The sequence below is a fragment of the Acartia tonsa genome, chromosome 7, assembly GCF_053477335.1.
Source record: "Acartia tonsa isolate MP-2025a chromosome 7, ASM5347733v1, whole genome shotgun sequence".
NCBI lineage: Eukaryota > Metazoa > Arthropoda > Copepoda > Calanoida > Acartiidae > Acartia > Acartia tonsa.
Genome location: NC_137266.1, coordinates 29447497 through 29465248, shown reverse-complemented (window position 1 = coordinate 29465248; position 17752 = coordinate 29447497).

Genomic DNA, 17752 nt, shown 5'->3' with positions numbered 1-17752 from the left:
GTTGATTTGAAATATTTTAAATTTTTAGCATTTCTAAAACCAACTGATGTGGATTTTTAAAAAAAATTTGCCCCACTAATCTCTTAATGGGGGCAAAATTGTTTTCGTAAAAAATCAACCAAAATCAAATTAAAAATCTACAAAAATTAAACAAAATCATAGAAGGGTTATTAACATATGATTTTGTTTAATTTTTTGTAGATTTTTAATGTGATTTTGGTGGATTTTTCACGAAAACAATTTTATGAATGGTTTTAATCTAGTTGTATGTATGTTAACATAAAGATGTATAAATGCATGTTAATAATTAACCTATAATTGCAACATTCAAACCATAATTAATAATAACTAACACATTAATATTATACATTTTCTTTTCAACAAAATTATTATATATTCTTACATTTATAGCCTAATTTTATAATTTACGTGTTTATTTTATGGAAAACAAGGATGAAAACATTAATAAAGCTCAACATATCAGCAAAATGTATTTTCATTTTGTAACGTTATTAAAGTCGTAAAACATGATGTCTGAAAAAATCTTTTTAAAAATCAAGTAAACTGGTTTATTTCATCATGTTAAGATTTTTTTTATCAAAATAGGAAAAATAATTAAATGAACACAATGATGTTCATGTTATGATTTTAAAGATGTTGTTCCATATAATGTGGCATTGTTGAATAAAAGAATTTAAGTTTGAAATCGATAGTTTGATTTATATATATCTAGATTTTTGGTTAGATTTATCCAAAAGTTATTTCAATTTTACCTTTTTAGTGCAACAATGATATGAATAAATCTAGTATTGCCTGTTTTTGGACCAAGGCTTCCCTTCTTCTTATTATTATTATCGAGCAACTGTCATTGCAGCATTAGGTACAACTTTTAGTGTCTTTAGTTATGACACGGATTGGGTCGAGATTCGAACCAATCACATTACCAGCTAAGAAATATTTATTCACGTGATAAATCTTCAACGATGTTTTTTATATTGCCATTATAAACAAGGATGATAAAACCCATAAAAGCAAAGCCCTGGAACGATATGGCAAACGTACATTAACACATGTAGAGTGTAAGCACTGAAAAAACAGTCTATAAATGTGTAAGTCTAGACAAAATTGGTAGTAAATTTGTTGCAAACCAGCCTAAATAGAGGATACTGTTTAAGGACATACTTAGTACTTACATTACTTCATCGTTTCGTTTAAAACATTGTATCTTGTTGTAATATGAATCAGTTCTCCAAAACCAGATAAATATGTAGGATATTCTGTTATAGGAATCATAGATAAGACAATTCTAACGACTAACAAGTCTTAAAAATAATGAAAAGAGCTAACCGATTTGGACGAACGGGCGGATCGACCTTAATTATAGTCAAGCTTCGCTGTTAAAAATAAACTTTTAATAGCAACATTATCATTTTAGTTGTTCTTTTACGTTTAGCTATGTGATCACTGAAAGATTTGTAGCTTGTATATACATAGAGTTGATATTAATTCCATGAGAATTTGCTCTCTCATTAACCAACATTAGCGGCAAATTAGGCAGCGCCAACCAAACCTCCCGGAGACAACAACTCAACCGAGGTTTCAGAGAGAAAATCTCCGTTGAAATATAACGAAAATCCTCGAAATTTTAACCTCGCAGGGTCATAGTACCATGCAGAGTTTTATTTTTGTTTGTTTCCCGGCTTTTATAGTATCTTGCTTTTAAATAAAAGCTTTAAATATTTTTAAAAATCTTGTAACTCTCTCTTTTCTCTTTTCTATTTACTTTTGAGTCATTTTCAGCTATTAATAATATCTAGAAGAAAAATAAAGAGAAAATAAAAAAAACACTTATACTTTAAATTTAAAGAAAACAATACATGTTTAGATTTTTTTTGCAATTTTAACTATAAATATATTTTAAGTAATTAAATAAAAAATAAACTCTAATATGTAATAGATATCTCATTTGTAGAATATCAGGAATTAACATATTTTCAAAAAAAAGATAGATTACATTTAGCTCAAATCCTTTCAATCATTCATTTCTTTGCTAAATAGGTTAAAATTTTGGAATAATATTTATCTATATATATTACTTATCTCTCTCTCCCTGGATAAATAGTGTGTTGGAATAATATTTATCTATATTACTTATCTCTCTCTCCCTGGATAAATAGTGTGTTGGAATAATATTTATCTATATTACTTATCTCTCTCTCTCCCTGGATAAATAGTGTGTTGGAATAATATTTATCTATATTACTTATCTCTCTCTCTCCCTGGATATATTGTGTGTTGGAATAATATTTATCTATATTACTTATCTCTCTCTCCCTGGATAAATAGTGTGTTGGAATAATATTTATCTATATTACTTATCTCTCTCTCCCTGGATATATAGTGTGTTGAAATAATTTTTATCTGTATTACTTATCTCTCTCTCACTGGATAAATAGTGTGTTGGAATAATATTTATCTATATTACTTATCTCTCTCTCCCTGGATAAATAGTGTGTTGGAATAATGTTTCTCTATATTACTTCTCTCTCTCTCCCTGGATAAATAGTGTGTTGGAATAATATTCATCTATATTACTTATCTCTCTCTCCCTGGATAAATAGTGTGTTGGAATAATATTCATCTATATTACTTATCTCTCTCTCCCTGGATAAATAGTGTGTTGGAATAATATTCATCTATATTACTTATCTCTCTCTTCCTGGATAAATAGTGTGTTGGAATAATATTTATCTATATTACTTATCTCTCTCTCCCTGGATAAATAGTGTGTTGAAATAATTTTTATCTATATTACTTATCTCTCTCTCCCTGGATAAATAGTGTGTTGGAATAATATTCATCTATATTACTTATCTCTCTCTCCCTGGATAAATAGTGTGTTGGAATAATGTTTATCTGTATTACTTATCTCTCTCTCACTGGATAAATAGTGTGTTGGAATAATATTCATCTATATTACTTATCTCTCTCTCCCTGGATAAATAGTGTGTTGGAATAATATTTATCTATGTTACTTATCTCTCTCTCCCTGGATAAATAGTGTGTTGGAATAATGTTTATCTGTATTACTTATCTCTCTCTCACTGGATAAATAGTGTGTTGGAATAATGTTTATCTGTATTACTTATCTCTCTCTCCCTGGATAAATAGTGTGTTGGAATAATATTCATCTATATTACTTATCTCTCTCTCCCTGGATAAATAGTGTGTTGGAATAATGTTTATCTACATTACTTGGTGGAGGAAATTCTCATCTAATTTAGAGATTACCAATTAACAGGGACCTACAAATGTCAATAAAATGACAGCTTATTTAATCTGCTAAAGTGTCCAGACAGATCTTTGAATGGCTAGGCGATCATTCCATGATTTAAAAAGGCATATCTAAAAGACATATTATTGCTATTAGGTTTGGTTTTTAATCTAAATTTAGCTAAAGCGAGGATTAAGTGTGACTTGCAAGAATAAGGTTAACGTTTTTCTGTAGAAAGGTCGAATAGGCTTTTATAATAGAACTAATAATTGGAAAAAGATTTTAGGTTTTAAATCTGCGGCTGTTGATGCCTTGTAATTAGCATTACCAATTGGGTTGACTCATCTCTAGTATTTTCATTTCATTAACAAACAGACACAAAAATAGAATTCTGTTTGTTTGTGTAGGAGGAGCAGAAGGATTAAAACAAGTATGACAACATCCATAAGTAAAGTAAGAAGAAAAGTAAAAGAATAGAGGGGGGCATGAGCTATACGTAAATCCACCCACAAGGCGGGGACCTTGTCCCGATTTTGTATTGTGTCTTTGAAATCATATAATATCGTCGGAAATATAAACACAGCCAAGTTCTTACAAAAGAACAGAAAGCAATTGGCTAACAGACGAAAACTTGAGCCATGTACATAGTTGGATCATTAAACATCTATACTTACACATTTAATGCCAGATAGATCAGCAAACTCTTAACTAAAAACATAATAACAAAAGAAAGTTTAACCTTAATTAGATTTTGATGTCCTCTTAAGCATTACAGACAGACCAACGGATCAAGATAGTTAAACGTATATGCTCTTCTGTCAATAGAAAAAATGCAAACTTTCATATCTTCAATAACAGTTGAGTAAATCCTTTTTTCCCCTTCCGCGGCTTACAGAACATTAAGAATTATAGAGTAGCTTCTCTACTAACAAGGTTATCAAACATTTAATGCCTACAAAAACATTAAATTTTGGGATAATTGATACTTAAAATCATAGTTGATTCATCAAATTTCAAATTCATGCTCTTTTTTACTTTTTACGTTTCTATGAAAATATTAGAATGCAAGAAATAATTATTAACAATCGAATTGCGTTTATATTAATGCAAATTTAACAGTATACATTTTTAATTTGAAAGAAACCCGAAATAAAATTTTAATGAATCATTTACTAAAAATTGCAAAAAAAACTTTGAAAAAAGTTTGAAGTATTTAAATTAAGAAGAATTCCCTAGAAGTTTAAATGTTGAACTGAAACCAGACCATCAAGCTAAATAATAAATTACATATTTCTCACCTAATCAAACAAATTAAAGTTAAAAAAAAAATAATTACAACTTGCTGATACTTTGATAGTATGTAAATTGTTGTCCATGTTTCTGTGTATCACATTTTAATATTTATAGAGAAAGGGGGGGGGGGGGGAGCAAATTCAATCATTTTCCGATATTGCTTACAATTATCCAAATTTTAATTGCCTTTTATAAAATTAAACTGCTCTGTTCATCAATACGTACAAAAAAAACAGAAAGGAGTTAATATCGATTATTTAAAATTAAGAAATTTATAATTAGAAAATCAATATTTTAAATCATTTAACTTAAAAACAAAATATAAATTTGATAAAAATTTATGAATGATTTTTAAATGTTCCATATGCCTATACATGATAACTTAACTTCTAGAGAATGTTTATGGGCAAAGCCATTCCTCCAACTCATACCAAAGTAGCACAAAATACAATTTTATCATCCATGGAATGCCTCATTATGGTCAATACTCGAACCTTAAACTACCTTACTGAATTAGAGAGGGAATTATTATTTTTATCGCAATTTTTTTGGGGACATTTTTGATTTTTACTTTTATTTATTTGTGTTCATCTGAATATATATTCTATAGCAAATTTTTAAATAACTTACACAGTTGAGTAATAAGATTTAGAAAAGATATGGTTACCTCTACCCATCAGAGAGAGAGAGAGAGAGGGGACAATTACACAAGTCCCCAAAGTTTTATAATAAAGTTTTCTTAATACTTGGCTTAACAACTTTGATTTGATGGTTGATTCAATGAGTTAAGTGTTCAAAGGTTTCAACCACTAATTCAAATCTACGTAAGGGGTTATTTTGTGTAGCATCAATTTATCATTGTCTTATTCCTTTAAATTCCTGTATTACCAATCTTATTTCTAAGGAAAATTAAGATTGACAGTCCTTTTAGGTTCTGTTTTCTTTGGGGATACAACTTTTTTAGAAGATAAAAAGTAAATCTGTACTTCACTTTATTTAAACTTTAATTTTAAAGCGGGGATAAAGTTAGAGCCTAATATAGTTTGTCAGTATGTCACAAAGCCATTATGTCACTATGTCATGGACAAAAAGGTGTTTTACTTGTTGATGGAATTTTCAGATTGTTTGAAACTTAATTTTTGCTTTTTCTACCCTATAATTAAAAGGTAAATTTGGCTATAAGGATAATATCTCAGCAAATGTTACTGGTAAACTTATTGGCAAAACCTTGGAAAAAATATGGAATTTTAGACAGGGATCTAAAGGGATAAGACAATGGCCAATAGATTGATGTATATCCTCAATGGTGATACACAAAATTACCCCATCTTTAGATTACAATTAAAGGTTGAACGTTTTGACACCCAACATAATAAACCAACCAATTAAAATCCAATAAAGTTCCCAAAGTTTTAAAGCCAACAAATAAGAAAATAGTAATATTAGACTTTGGGGACTAGTGTAATAAAGAGCTCATTGACCCCTCCCTTTCTGAATTTTATAACTTATAAAGTTGCTTCGCTGCAACTAAAAACAAATTGAAAAAAGTGCTAATGAATATAATTTTGTATGGAACTATTTGATGATAATTATACAAATAAATTATATACAATTATTCAATACCGTCCTTAATAGGAAACCTCTTCTTTAATTATAATATGTTTGAACGGCTGTACTCTTAAAGTAAACCGGTCCTGTAAGTTTAAAACTTGTAACTATGAGGACTAATTTATAAATTTATACTCTATAATCAATAATATTAAGTCCGAACATCCTAAGCTACTTTATTTACTTTTATGACAAATCTTATAGCAAATGTTTCAATATTATTCCCTTTTATCATGTATTATGTCAATTAATATTAAGCATTATGTATTTTATACATGATTTACGACCAACTACCATCAAATTTTTGTTTAAACCTCTCATAGTTCAATAATTTAAAGTGCAGCTACTCTATAATTGATTATCATTTGTCCTTTTAATATTAATTAATGAGCTTTGCTTTTAAGAATACAGTTATCCTTTTGATATTGAAAATAATTTAACATGTGTTAATTTAATTGTATAACATTCAAGTTTTTATTCAATTAAATCTAATTACTTAGCAAAATCACAAAATAGAATAATACAATAACAAGAATTATATTTTTTTGCTAGTAGCAATGAATAGAAATGTAAAAAACATTAAAATATCTAAAATAGATAATAGTTATTTATCATATTTTCGTAATATTGTGAATGCTAGAAAGGATATTAAAATTATTTCAACAATTTTGGTCATGTGATCAAAATTTGAATTTTCCTTCTACTATTGCCCCCTCTGGGGGCGAAGTAGGTGGAAATTTAAATTTTTGTCACTTGACCTTAATATTGGTGAAATAATTTTAAATGACCTTTTTTGTATAAGCAATATTAATAAAATATGATACTTGGTTTTGTCTCATTCTCTATCTTTTTCTTAAATTCAAAAAAGTCTATCAAAAAATTTACATCATCTAAGGGTGAACAATAAATATCTCTGTCTATTTTTCTCTATATTTCTTCCCCCTCCCCCCTCCCTCACTTTTCTGTCTATTTCCTTCTCTCTCTCCTCCTCTTTTGTACGTTCATTTATACAATAGAGATAACCTAGAGACAGCACAAGGGAATTTTGTTTACATTATGTATCAGCTATAAATTGTTGAATATCTTAGGTTAAAGCTTTCCTTGGGTGAAATATTTGAAGAAAATATTTCTTCCATCATATAATGTGAAGCGTATGACACAACATATAATAAGTTAGTTATAAATAATTTAATTTCTTATAATAAAGTTATCTTTCAAAAAATTATATCATTGCAAAATTTAGTTGCAAATAATGTTGCCTATAGGGCTGTATTTCATATACAACAAAAAGTGAACAAAGGTTTCTTTTTAAGAAAAAAATGGGGTCAGATTGACCATCTATGTCCAATGTTTATACCCACATCAAATATTAAATTATAACAATGTACAGTAGAGTGGATCAATTTTGGACATTGAATTTGTAATCAACATCTACAGTTTAAACGTCATATAAGAAACCTAAATATAAAAAATTTATTTTGTCCTTGAGGGGAAATAGGGGGAAGGTGTTTCCATGCATTAAAAATTTTAGAAGTTTATTCTGGAGGTGCAACTTTTTTTCTTTCAAAGTATTGCTTTATGCATCTTTTTGAATTTGTCTTGTTGATTAATATAAGAATATCAAATTGGTTTTAAAAAATATTTATCCAAGCATGAAAAATCTTAAATTAAATGTAAAATCTCTTGGTTTTTAAATTTATTTATGGATTTTTCTTGCTAGGATCAATAGTTTTAAAAACAGATTTTTTATTCTTATTCTACTCTTCAAGACAAAATTGGGAAGGTGCATAAAGCTATACTTTGAAAGAAAAATAATTGCCCCCCCCCCAAAAAAAAAAAAAAAAAAATTCTCCCCACAAGTGTCTTTCTAAAAGTTTACATGCATCAGTGAGCCTCCCCATTATTCAAAATATTTTCTTTTCATTTTTTGGTCTCTTATATGATGTTCAGACAGAAAGTGTATGTAGCACATTTAAAATTAGAAAATCATTGAAAATCAAGCCACTCTATTGTACAGCATTTATTTCTTCAATTCCACAGTACAAAATTATTCCTGTATTTAAATTTAACATATCATATAGGAAAAAATATTCTTGTATTTAAAATTAAAAATCATGTTGGAATTTTTTTTACAATTTTTTAATAATGTACAGCAAATTATTTCCTTTTTATCTCATGTTTTGAAATTTATAAGATAGTTAGAATAAATTACAGAAATAATGAAAGATTTAAAGAAGAGAGCGTCAGGGGGGGGGGTCGAGGGGGGTTTCCCCCCTCAGGAGAGGGGGGGTTGAGGGGGGTCTCCCCCCTCAGAAAAAGCTTGGGCTTAAATCTTCAACAAATAAAGAAAACAAAATTATTTTAAAAATTTCTTTTTTATGTTAAATATTATTATTTTTGTGACACTTGATTTTGAATGACAAAAAATGTTGAAATAAATATTACCCACTGTATGAAATGTTAAATTAGAAATCAATAATGATGTTGGAAAATTTATTCTCATTTTATACTCTGAAAAAAGGAATTGACAAAAATTAATAATTTTTATTCCAAACTTTTAAAACAGCATGCCTATTTCTTATTGGTTGACACTCGAATTAAAATAAAATAATGAATATTATTTCAAGACCAGAAATAAATTTGAAATAAATAATTTTCTTTCCCCTATATTTTTTATTCCAAAATGCCAAGAATTAATTTTGAAATAAAATAATTTTCTTTACAATATTTTTATTCCTTTTTCTTATTGGACGTCATTTTGTGTCAAATGAGAGACTAGTGTTTAAATATTTTAAAGCTTATTACAGCATTTGTTTTGAATATGATAATAGCAACATTCTCACATTAAATGTGATAAAATAGATTTAAAGAGTATTTCTTACCTTGAATTGGTATTACATCCCATTCACGAAGTAATAGATGATTGAGCGATAGCTCATAATTTAATATTAAATGTCATCATGAAAAAGCTATTGAAGCATTCTAAAACCTGTGAAACCGCAGGGTTTAAGCTATGCTTTAATTACAGAATTGCAGCTACTAGTAAGAAAAGTTTTTTAAAAATAGGAAGAATGTGTTGAAAGAAAGTCTCTTGTGTGTTTGATAATTATAGAGTGTATAACCTCTCCCTAGGGACAACTAGAAAGTTCACATACCAAGTAATTATCCCTTTTGTACATTTATAGGTCAAGGGCCTACTGAGAACAAATATTTGGGGTATTACAAAGAAAGTCTTTGTTTTAATATTGGGACAATTTTGATTATAGTGAGTTGTTATGCTACCAAAGTTTTAAAACAATATGTAAGTTTAAATGAAGAAAATATTCAATAGTATGTAGTTTATATTAGTTCTGTCTATAGCCTCTAGGTTCTTAAAACATTTCCCGTTGTTAACCTTTTGTTTGGGTAATTTTGTGTGTATTCCCTAAAGAGACGCGCAACCCAAGCCAAACAAAAGCATTCTTTTGTTTATACTCAGCCCAGCGCCATGTTTGGTTATGAAAATTCATGTATTGTCAATTAATATGTGTGTTAGCTGTGCTTAGATTCCCTCTTATGCTTCCCGGCTTGATGAGTACCCATCCAAGGTGAGTTTAAATTTCGCAGTGAACAAATATGTGCTTTTTAAATGATTTTTTTCATCATAAGTCAAAGTCATATTTTTTGTTTCTTAATTTTCATTTAAAAGACCAATTTAAATTGAATTATTTATACGTACGATTATTTTAATGTATATTTTTGATGATTTTATCTGAAAATTATTAATTTCTATTATGTTTTGTTGCGAAAAAGCATTATTTTATATCACTTCTTTATTTAATTTTATGAAAATCACCAAACCTCTCGCTTAGCTGTTTTCAAAAAATTAAAGGCTCTTCCAAAACTTATTTTATCTTTATATGATATTAATATTTTGTATTAATTCTATTGTTATTGTTTTAGAGTAACAGTTTCATAGTATTTCAATTAGTAACCTGCTCTGTTTGTACTCTGGGGAAGTTGAGGATGATTGGTCTGTTCGACCTTAAGATCTTGAAGACGGCAATGTCTAGCCGCCTTCCGCGACACCTTTTGTGATTTCATAGAACTTGTTTAGGGATGGGGAAATTTTTTATGTAGGGAGGTTGATCCCTCTCCCAAGAAAACAGCCTGAAACTGTGGTATGAATAGTAGGTATAATCCCTGAAGAGCTAAGCCTATTTAGTCTAGTGGTTAGTGAGATCTTAGGCTTCAAACAGACTTACAGCCAAGGGACGGACATCGTTCTACTTTGTATTACGCATAAATGGTTTCGCTCTTAGCAGCTAAAGAGTAGAAGAAAATGGCCTTAAACTTTCCCAAGACTAATTTGCAGAAGAAAAATATTTCTACTTTGTATGACAGTAGTGTATGAAAGCTACGCCCCTAAAGGTATCCTTCCTAAATGCTACTATAAAAAGCTCTACTGTAAAGAAGAACCATATCGGTTCGGAGTTTAAAGATATCTTTAACTTCTGACAGAAGACAGGCAGCCATTAATTACTTTATTCAAATATGTTGAAGGAATATTCTAGGATAATACTAGAAAAGGGTGAGGGTTTTAATACCAAAAGATTCTTTCTTCGGGATAAAATAGGAATATAAACTTTCACTAATGTCCCTGGACATTGCAGTACATAATTTAAACATCCAAGTTTTATAACAGTAATTTATATTTGCATTGCATAACAAATATCTTTTTTGCCCTAACTAATTCCTCTTTACTGTAGTTTTGTATTGTTCTGGACAAAAGATCTCGTAGACATCTAAACCAATCGACCCCTTACTTCAAGCTTGTAAGTCAGGCTTAATTTACATTTAGATATTTCCGTTGTGCTAAAAGAACAAACGGAAGGCGAGATTATAAATGTATAAATATAGATATATAATCCAGAAAACTAATTGGTTCCAGAGTTGGGGATCTTTTTAGTTATTTAAACCATTTCCCCCCTATTGTTTTACTTCAATGACGGGATGCAATGCAACCTAAATATAGAAAATAGAGATTTTATAAAGAAAAGTAAAATATAAATCATGTATCTTATTTGTATTTATCAGTTATGTATGTCAACTTCTTGTTATTATTCATTATTATTGTATTATTTATATAAATACCTTTATATAATAAATCTGTAAATAACAAGACCAATATCACAAGAATCTCAAAAATATCTTTTTAAAGTTAAAACAAGTTTTGGGGGGTGTTGGATATTTTTTCCTGGGGCGATTTCTCTTGGGAGAGTGGAGGTACAATTCCCCAAAATAGTTATAAACCTTTCCAGGACCTATGAGAAGCATTACTGCAAAGAAGAATAATATCGGTTAAGCGGTTATAAAGATCCTTCTGTTCTGACAGACACACACATACAAACAAACATCCTGTTACTTTTAAGATTATGTCTCTATTTAATAATATCTCTAACTGTGTATACATGTTGAGGGAAACTGTTGGAAAATTGATATTTTTCATAATCCAATTTCAACTGATAGATGACACCAGAAACGCGTCCAAATAAGTCCAAATGAATAAATGATCTTACTTAAAAGGACGCTCTACAGTAATATTTTTTTATTTTGTAAATTATTAAATGTATACAACCAAAAATAATTATCAAAATTTTGCTTAATAGAATTGCCTGTAGATTTATACAAAAATTTATTTTATCATTTTCGTTATAAAACTAAAATTGAAAGTAAATGGTCGACCCTCACCCCCATTTTCCTTCTGTGCTCCCTATGGCCTCTATTCGTTGAAATATTCTTCCTAAAATCATCAAAATAAATGTACAAAACTTTGTATTATATCAAATAAGAAAGTGCAAACATGGAATGTCTTTTGGTGGTTGCATAAGCCAGGGATCTTCAGGGATAAGACAATGGCCGATAAATTGATGAAACATCTCCAATGATAATATACAAAATTACCCCTATGGTCGATTACAATTAGTGGTTGAAACGTTTGAACACTCATATTAATGAACCAATTAATCTAAATTCAATCAAAGTCCCCAAAGTTGGTTAGTCAACGCTATTATAAAACTTTGAGGAACTAGTGTAATAAACAGCCCGTTGTCCCCTCCCTCCTTGTGCATATGTAACGTAAAGGGGAAAAGGTAAGCTGTAGATGAAGAGCAAAACAAGGATGATAACATTCATAAAAGCGAAGCTTTACCATCAGATTATAGGACAAACGAACATTTACACTTGAAGAGTGTCATAACTTGACAAGCAGATATGTTTATAAAAAAATTTACTGGATAATGTTGAAGGACACACGTAGATTTTTAGGAATTATTTCGCTTCGACTTAAATACTGTACCTTGTTCTCCTAGGAATCATAATAGAATAATTTTATAAAACAAAAATTGTTGTCAATAAGTCAAAATCAGCATGTTTTAAATTGACATAAGGACTTTCTGTTAACGATTATAGAGTTATTACGCTTACGTAGGAACGCACTGTTCCTTATTATAGAAAAGCTTCGCTTCAAAAAGAGTAGAAGAGAGGTAGAATTTATATAACTGTACACATCTAATGGGAAAGGGAAGTGATGTACGTGTTGAATAAATCCCCATTATCTAATTTCTGACTTTGTCACGCCAAATCAATATTACAATTTATACAGGGATCTTAGGGATTAGCCAATGGACAATAAATGGATTTTAACCCAAATGATGACAAACAATATTACCCTTTCTGCTGGTTTGAACCGACCAACCAAGATTTTATTAAAGTACCCAAAAAAATGAGAGGGTATTTTTTAAAACTTTGCGTACCAATTAAATTTTAAATTCCAAGCAATGTCCTCCCTCCCCGAAATTTACCTCTCTCTACACAGAGTTTAATCTTCTTATTTGTGTACTTTTTTCCTCGAATGCTCAGTTTTATCTTTCTATCTTTCAGAAATTAAGGGAATAATGGAACGTAAATTTAATAATAAATTACCTAAAATTTTATAACTGCGTTGTTTCATCGGTTGGTTTAAAAGCCTTTGGTACTGTTAATGAATATATTCTTCTCTATCTCTCTCTATTAATCAATCCAACTTTTAGAATTATTTCATCGTTTCTCACACTGACACACACTTTGACTTAAAAAAGGCTTTCGATATAAAATATATAATTTCATATTTTCCAGTATGGTTCCGAATCCGATTTATCTACGCTAGGGTCGAGATCCTACTGAAAAATCATGTATTGTAGTGATATGCGATAAATTAATTTTAACAATAAAAGAAATCTTATTGTTGTTTGCATAGACGTCCAAGGGGGGGGGGGTAAAGTGGCGATTACCCCCCCAAACGAATTTGGGGGTGCCGTAGGCTAGGCACCCCCAAAATTTTTTTTCATTTCACCCCACCATTTAAAATTTACCCCTACCCTGAGGGTGCCGTAGGCACCCCCAACCATTAGGAAGGGGGTATTTACCCCCCCCCCCCCAAACAATTTTGGGAGGGTAAATACCCCCCCAAAATAAAAAATCTCTAACAAAAAAATTTTAGGGGGTAAAGATATGTATTTCATAAAGAAAAGACATATACATACAGAATTACACATTATAGTACGAGACTTTTATTTACATCAACATAGCTTGGTAGCTAGCAATGAACCTCGTAAAAGTGTCGAACTATGACGTCAGAAAAAAATAACAATTAACCAATGAGAAGCCAGTATTCACTGTAATTGACCAATGGTAAAATATATAGCGGTCTCTCATTGGTTAATTGTTAATTTTTTCTGACGTCATAGTCAGACACTTTTACTGGGTTCCTAGCAATTAATCAGAAAAAAAAGTAATCACTGTGTTATTAAAAAATCAAGAAAATCAGAGATAAAATTAGTTTCTTGCCCTGCATTTTGTAACAGTTTGAAGGAAAATTGGGTTAGGAGAATTGTATGGGCATGCAGGTTGTTTTTATTCCACAAACTTTTACTTTTGCTATTTAATAAAAAAATCTTATTGGTATTAAACTTCCAATAATATGGCATTAAGATTTTTCTCATATTCAAAAAAATTTTTAATAATCTAACAAGAATGTCGATATTTATAAAAACGAAAATAGGTTTTATAAAAATCTATAACTACATGTCAAATAATTAAAATCCTATTATATAAAGTAGTAAGCTTTTATTGTCTGAAACGAAGGATCTCGCTAATCGCTAAACCGATATGCTTCTCCTTCACAGTGAAGCTTCTTATAGATTCTGGGACGGTTTTCAACTATTTATGAGGATAGTATTTCCACTCCCTCAAAAAAATGACGAACCCGGTATTAGTGTCGGACTGATTATGACGTAACAAAAAAAATTAGCCAATGAGAGGACATTATTGACCAATGGTAAAATTCATAGTAGCCTCTCATTGGCTAATTTTTTTGTTACGTCATAATCAGTCCGACACTAATACCGGGTTCAAAAATGACCCCACCTCATCAAAATGTTTTTTTTTATTTTTTCTTAAAACTCAAAATGATAATTGGATGGGGGGGGGGGGTTGATTTTTCTACCTCACATCTTAAGTAGACCCCTAAAGGGGGTTAAAGGGGCGTAGCACATACATAGCGTAGAATAAAACAAAAAGTCGGAATAACTATTTTAATTAGGTAAGTTTGATCATCGTATGAAAATTAACGTACAAACAAAAGAAGTCTTTTTTTTTGTCTAAATCATAACACTTCTAAAGTGTTATCTAACTAAAATAAAAAAAACGCGACTTTGGCGTAATCGTAGCGCTAAAGACGATTAAAATGGTTCCTGCTGCTGCTAAGTCAGGTGTGCGAATTAAATATGGGGGACTGCCTTGGCCCAAAACAGGCACAACTACCATGCACAGTTAGGACTTCTGCAATTTAAGCGCAGGTGGCGTTTAGAGGACCTGAACCCGAAGCGTCACCGAGTCACAAAAGTCATCAACTAAAGTAAAATATAGAAAAGCTTTGCTTATGAAAGAAAACAAAAGTATTATAAATTCTCCCCCCCCAAAATAAGATTCCCTTCTGTTTATTGTGAGTTTCTAATTTAGTTAAAGTATTCATAAAATGTTTAGGAAATGTTTTCAGATACAAGTAATAATCATAAATAATGTATTTCATTCTATTCTGCATTTAAACACTATTCTGTTTTTACTAGCACAGCTTCTCTATAACTAGGGTTTGTCCGTTCAATCACAATATAGATAGTTACAATCTCCCTATGGATTAATGGCATGATGATTCCTGTATCAATGATTGATGTCTAAAAAACTCTAAATAACATGCATTGCAAGAAAGATATTTAGCTATTCAGACTCCATATAATAGAAAAGTAACACACATTTGAATTCGGTGATTCTAGGACAACTAAGTATAATTCTGTAATCATTAATTTTGTCTTGTAAGAAAAGTACCTAAGCACCTCAACAACATTTGGATTGTAATATCTTATGATTTGCTATACTCGCTTTTATGAATGCAATATTCCTTATTTTTGTTTCATATATTTAGATAAACATATGGGGCATATTCACAAAAATAATATTTTGTTTTTAGAGTTAGATGTATAAGAGTTTAGGATCATTTATAGCCATAAATTTTCTTGTAACTTTACATAGTGTCTCAAAAATCAGCCTCGTGACGTCTAAAAATGAGGGAGTTGAGAAGAGAAGTGAGAAAGAAAACCCCTATAAAAGAGATGGATAGTCCCTCATTTTTATGACGTCACATGGCTGATTTTTGAGACATTTTGTAAAGTTACATTTTCTTCAAAGTGGAAGGGTGATTATGTAAAATTAGCATTTTAATACCTATTTCTAACAAGCTATAAATAAGGTTTCTAACCTATTCTTCATACCTTGATTTACAAGATTTCTTTAATAATAATCTCCACCTTTTGTAGATATCTTTTATTTAGTGAATTATATTCCTTTGGTTTATCTTTTAGTTTTTCATTGCAAGAAATATTGGATTTTAGAAAATACTTTGTGGTAAAGTATTTTAATAATGTAAATTAAGCAACGAAGATGATTAAAGTCACTACACAGATTATGACGTCATACAATAAAATAACTTTTACCATTGGTCAATTACAATGTATACTGGCCTCTCATTGGCTATTCTATCGAATGACGTCATAATCTGTAGAGGGGCTTTAATAAATAATTATCTTCTTAAGCAACAAGGGTTTTTAACTTATTATTTTTTCAATGTCAAATGAATCTCTCAAACAGAATTACCGGAAGCCTTTGCCTCTATTCACTTAAAAACGTCCTTTTTGAAGTAGAGGAAATAAAGAATATTTTTTTTAAAACAGCAAAAAAAATTAGAAATGAGGGGTTTCAAAGATTGGACGTTTATGCAATGAATTCTTTAAATTATGTTTATAAACAATAAGAACAAAAACAAAAATGGTAACGCTTTATGGATATAACTAGCGGTTTCGCCCCTAGCCTATAGGAGCTTTTTTCCCTAAGAAAATAGCTTAAAACCATCACAGGACCAGTAGGTATATTCCCTGAAGAGTAGAGCCCAATAGGTTCAGTGGTTACTGAGATCTTAAGCCTCAGACAGACAGACAGACAGACAGACGGACAGACAGACGGATAGACGGACAGACAGACAGACGTTCTACTTTGTATTAAAGATTGTTTATCAAAGAATAATAAAAAGGAATTGGGCTATAAGAGCAAATTAACAATGAATTTTAGCTTAAATAAAACTTGCAGAGTCGCTACGCTGCAAATAAATCAATTATCCTGGATGATCTGTAAATCTTACTGGCAGTCTTATCAAGGATTTATAAAATATCTATCCACATTTATTTGCGTCAATTTATTACCTAGGATTTATATTGTGCCCTACCCCTTTTACACAGAGTCAGATCCTTAAAAAAATAATAACTTCATAGTAGCAAAGATATTCTTTAATTGTAAATCTCCGTTAAAGGTTGATATTGGATTTTTATTGTTGAAAAATTATTTGCTAGGCATATATTACAAGATAGAAAGCTGCTTTTTGAATGAGAATTTGAATGTATTTTCTCGTATTCATTCGAATCCGGTGGATAGGAACCGGTTCTCATCAACACGAAAAAACTATGTCTATATAGCATCGTATTATATCCAGCTTTCTACGAATATAAAAAATAAAAATGTATAATCATAAGATTAAAACCAGTCTTTTTAGCCCGTGCCTTCGGCACCTCGGGGCTAAAAAAAACTTGTTTTAATCTTATAATTGTACATTCTATATCCGCGAAAAGCTGTTTATAATACGATGCGAGAAATAACTATTAATTTGACGGTCTGTCCGTCAAAATTTAGTTTTTTTCAGCTTCTATTTTTTCTTTCCCCCCTCTCTTTTTTATGACCACTGAACATATGCTCATTTTGTCTGTTAGTCAAGTAAATATTTTTTGAGCTTCGCTCCATGCACCTATTGTCATCCTTTTTTTTAATGAAAATATTGTATTGAGAATTAGACTTTAAGTATTGAAATGTAAAAAGAATACTAAACGCTTAATATCAAAAAAAGGAAAGTGAAAAAAATCTAAATATCGAAAAAAGTAATAAAAAAGTAACGATTTT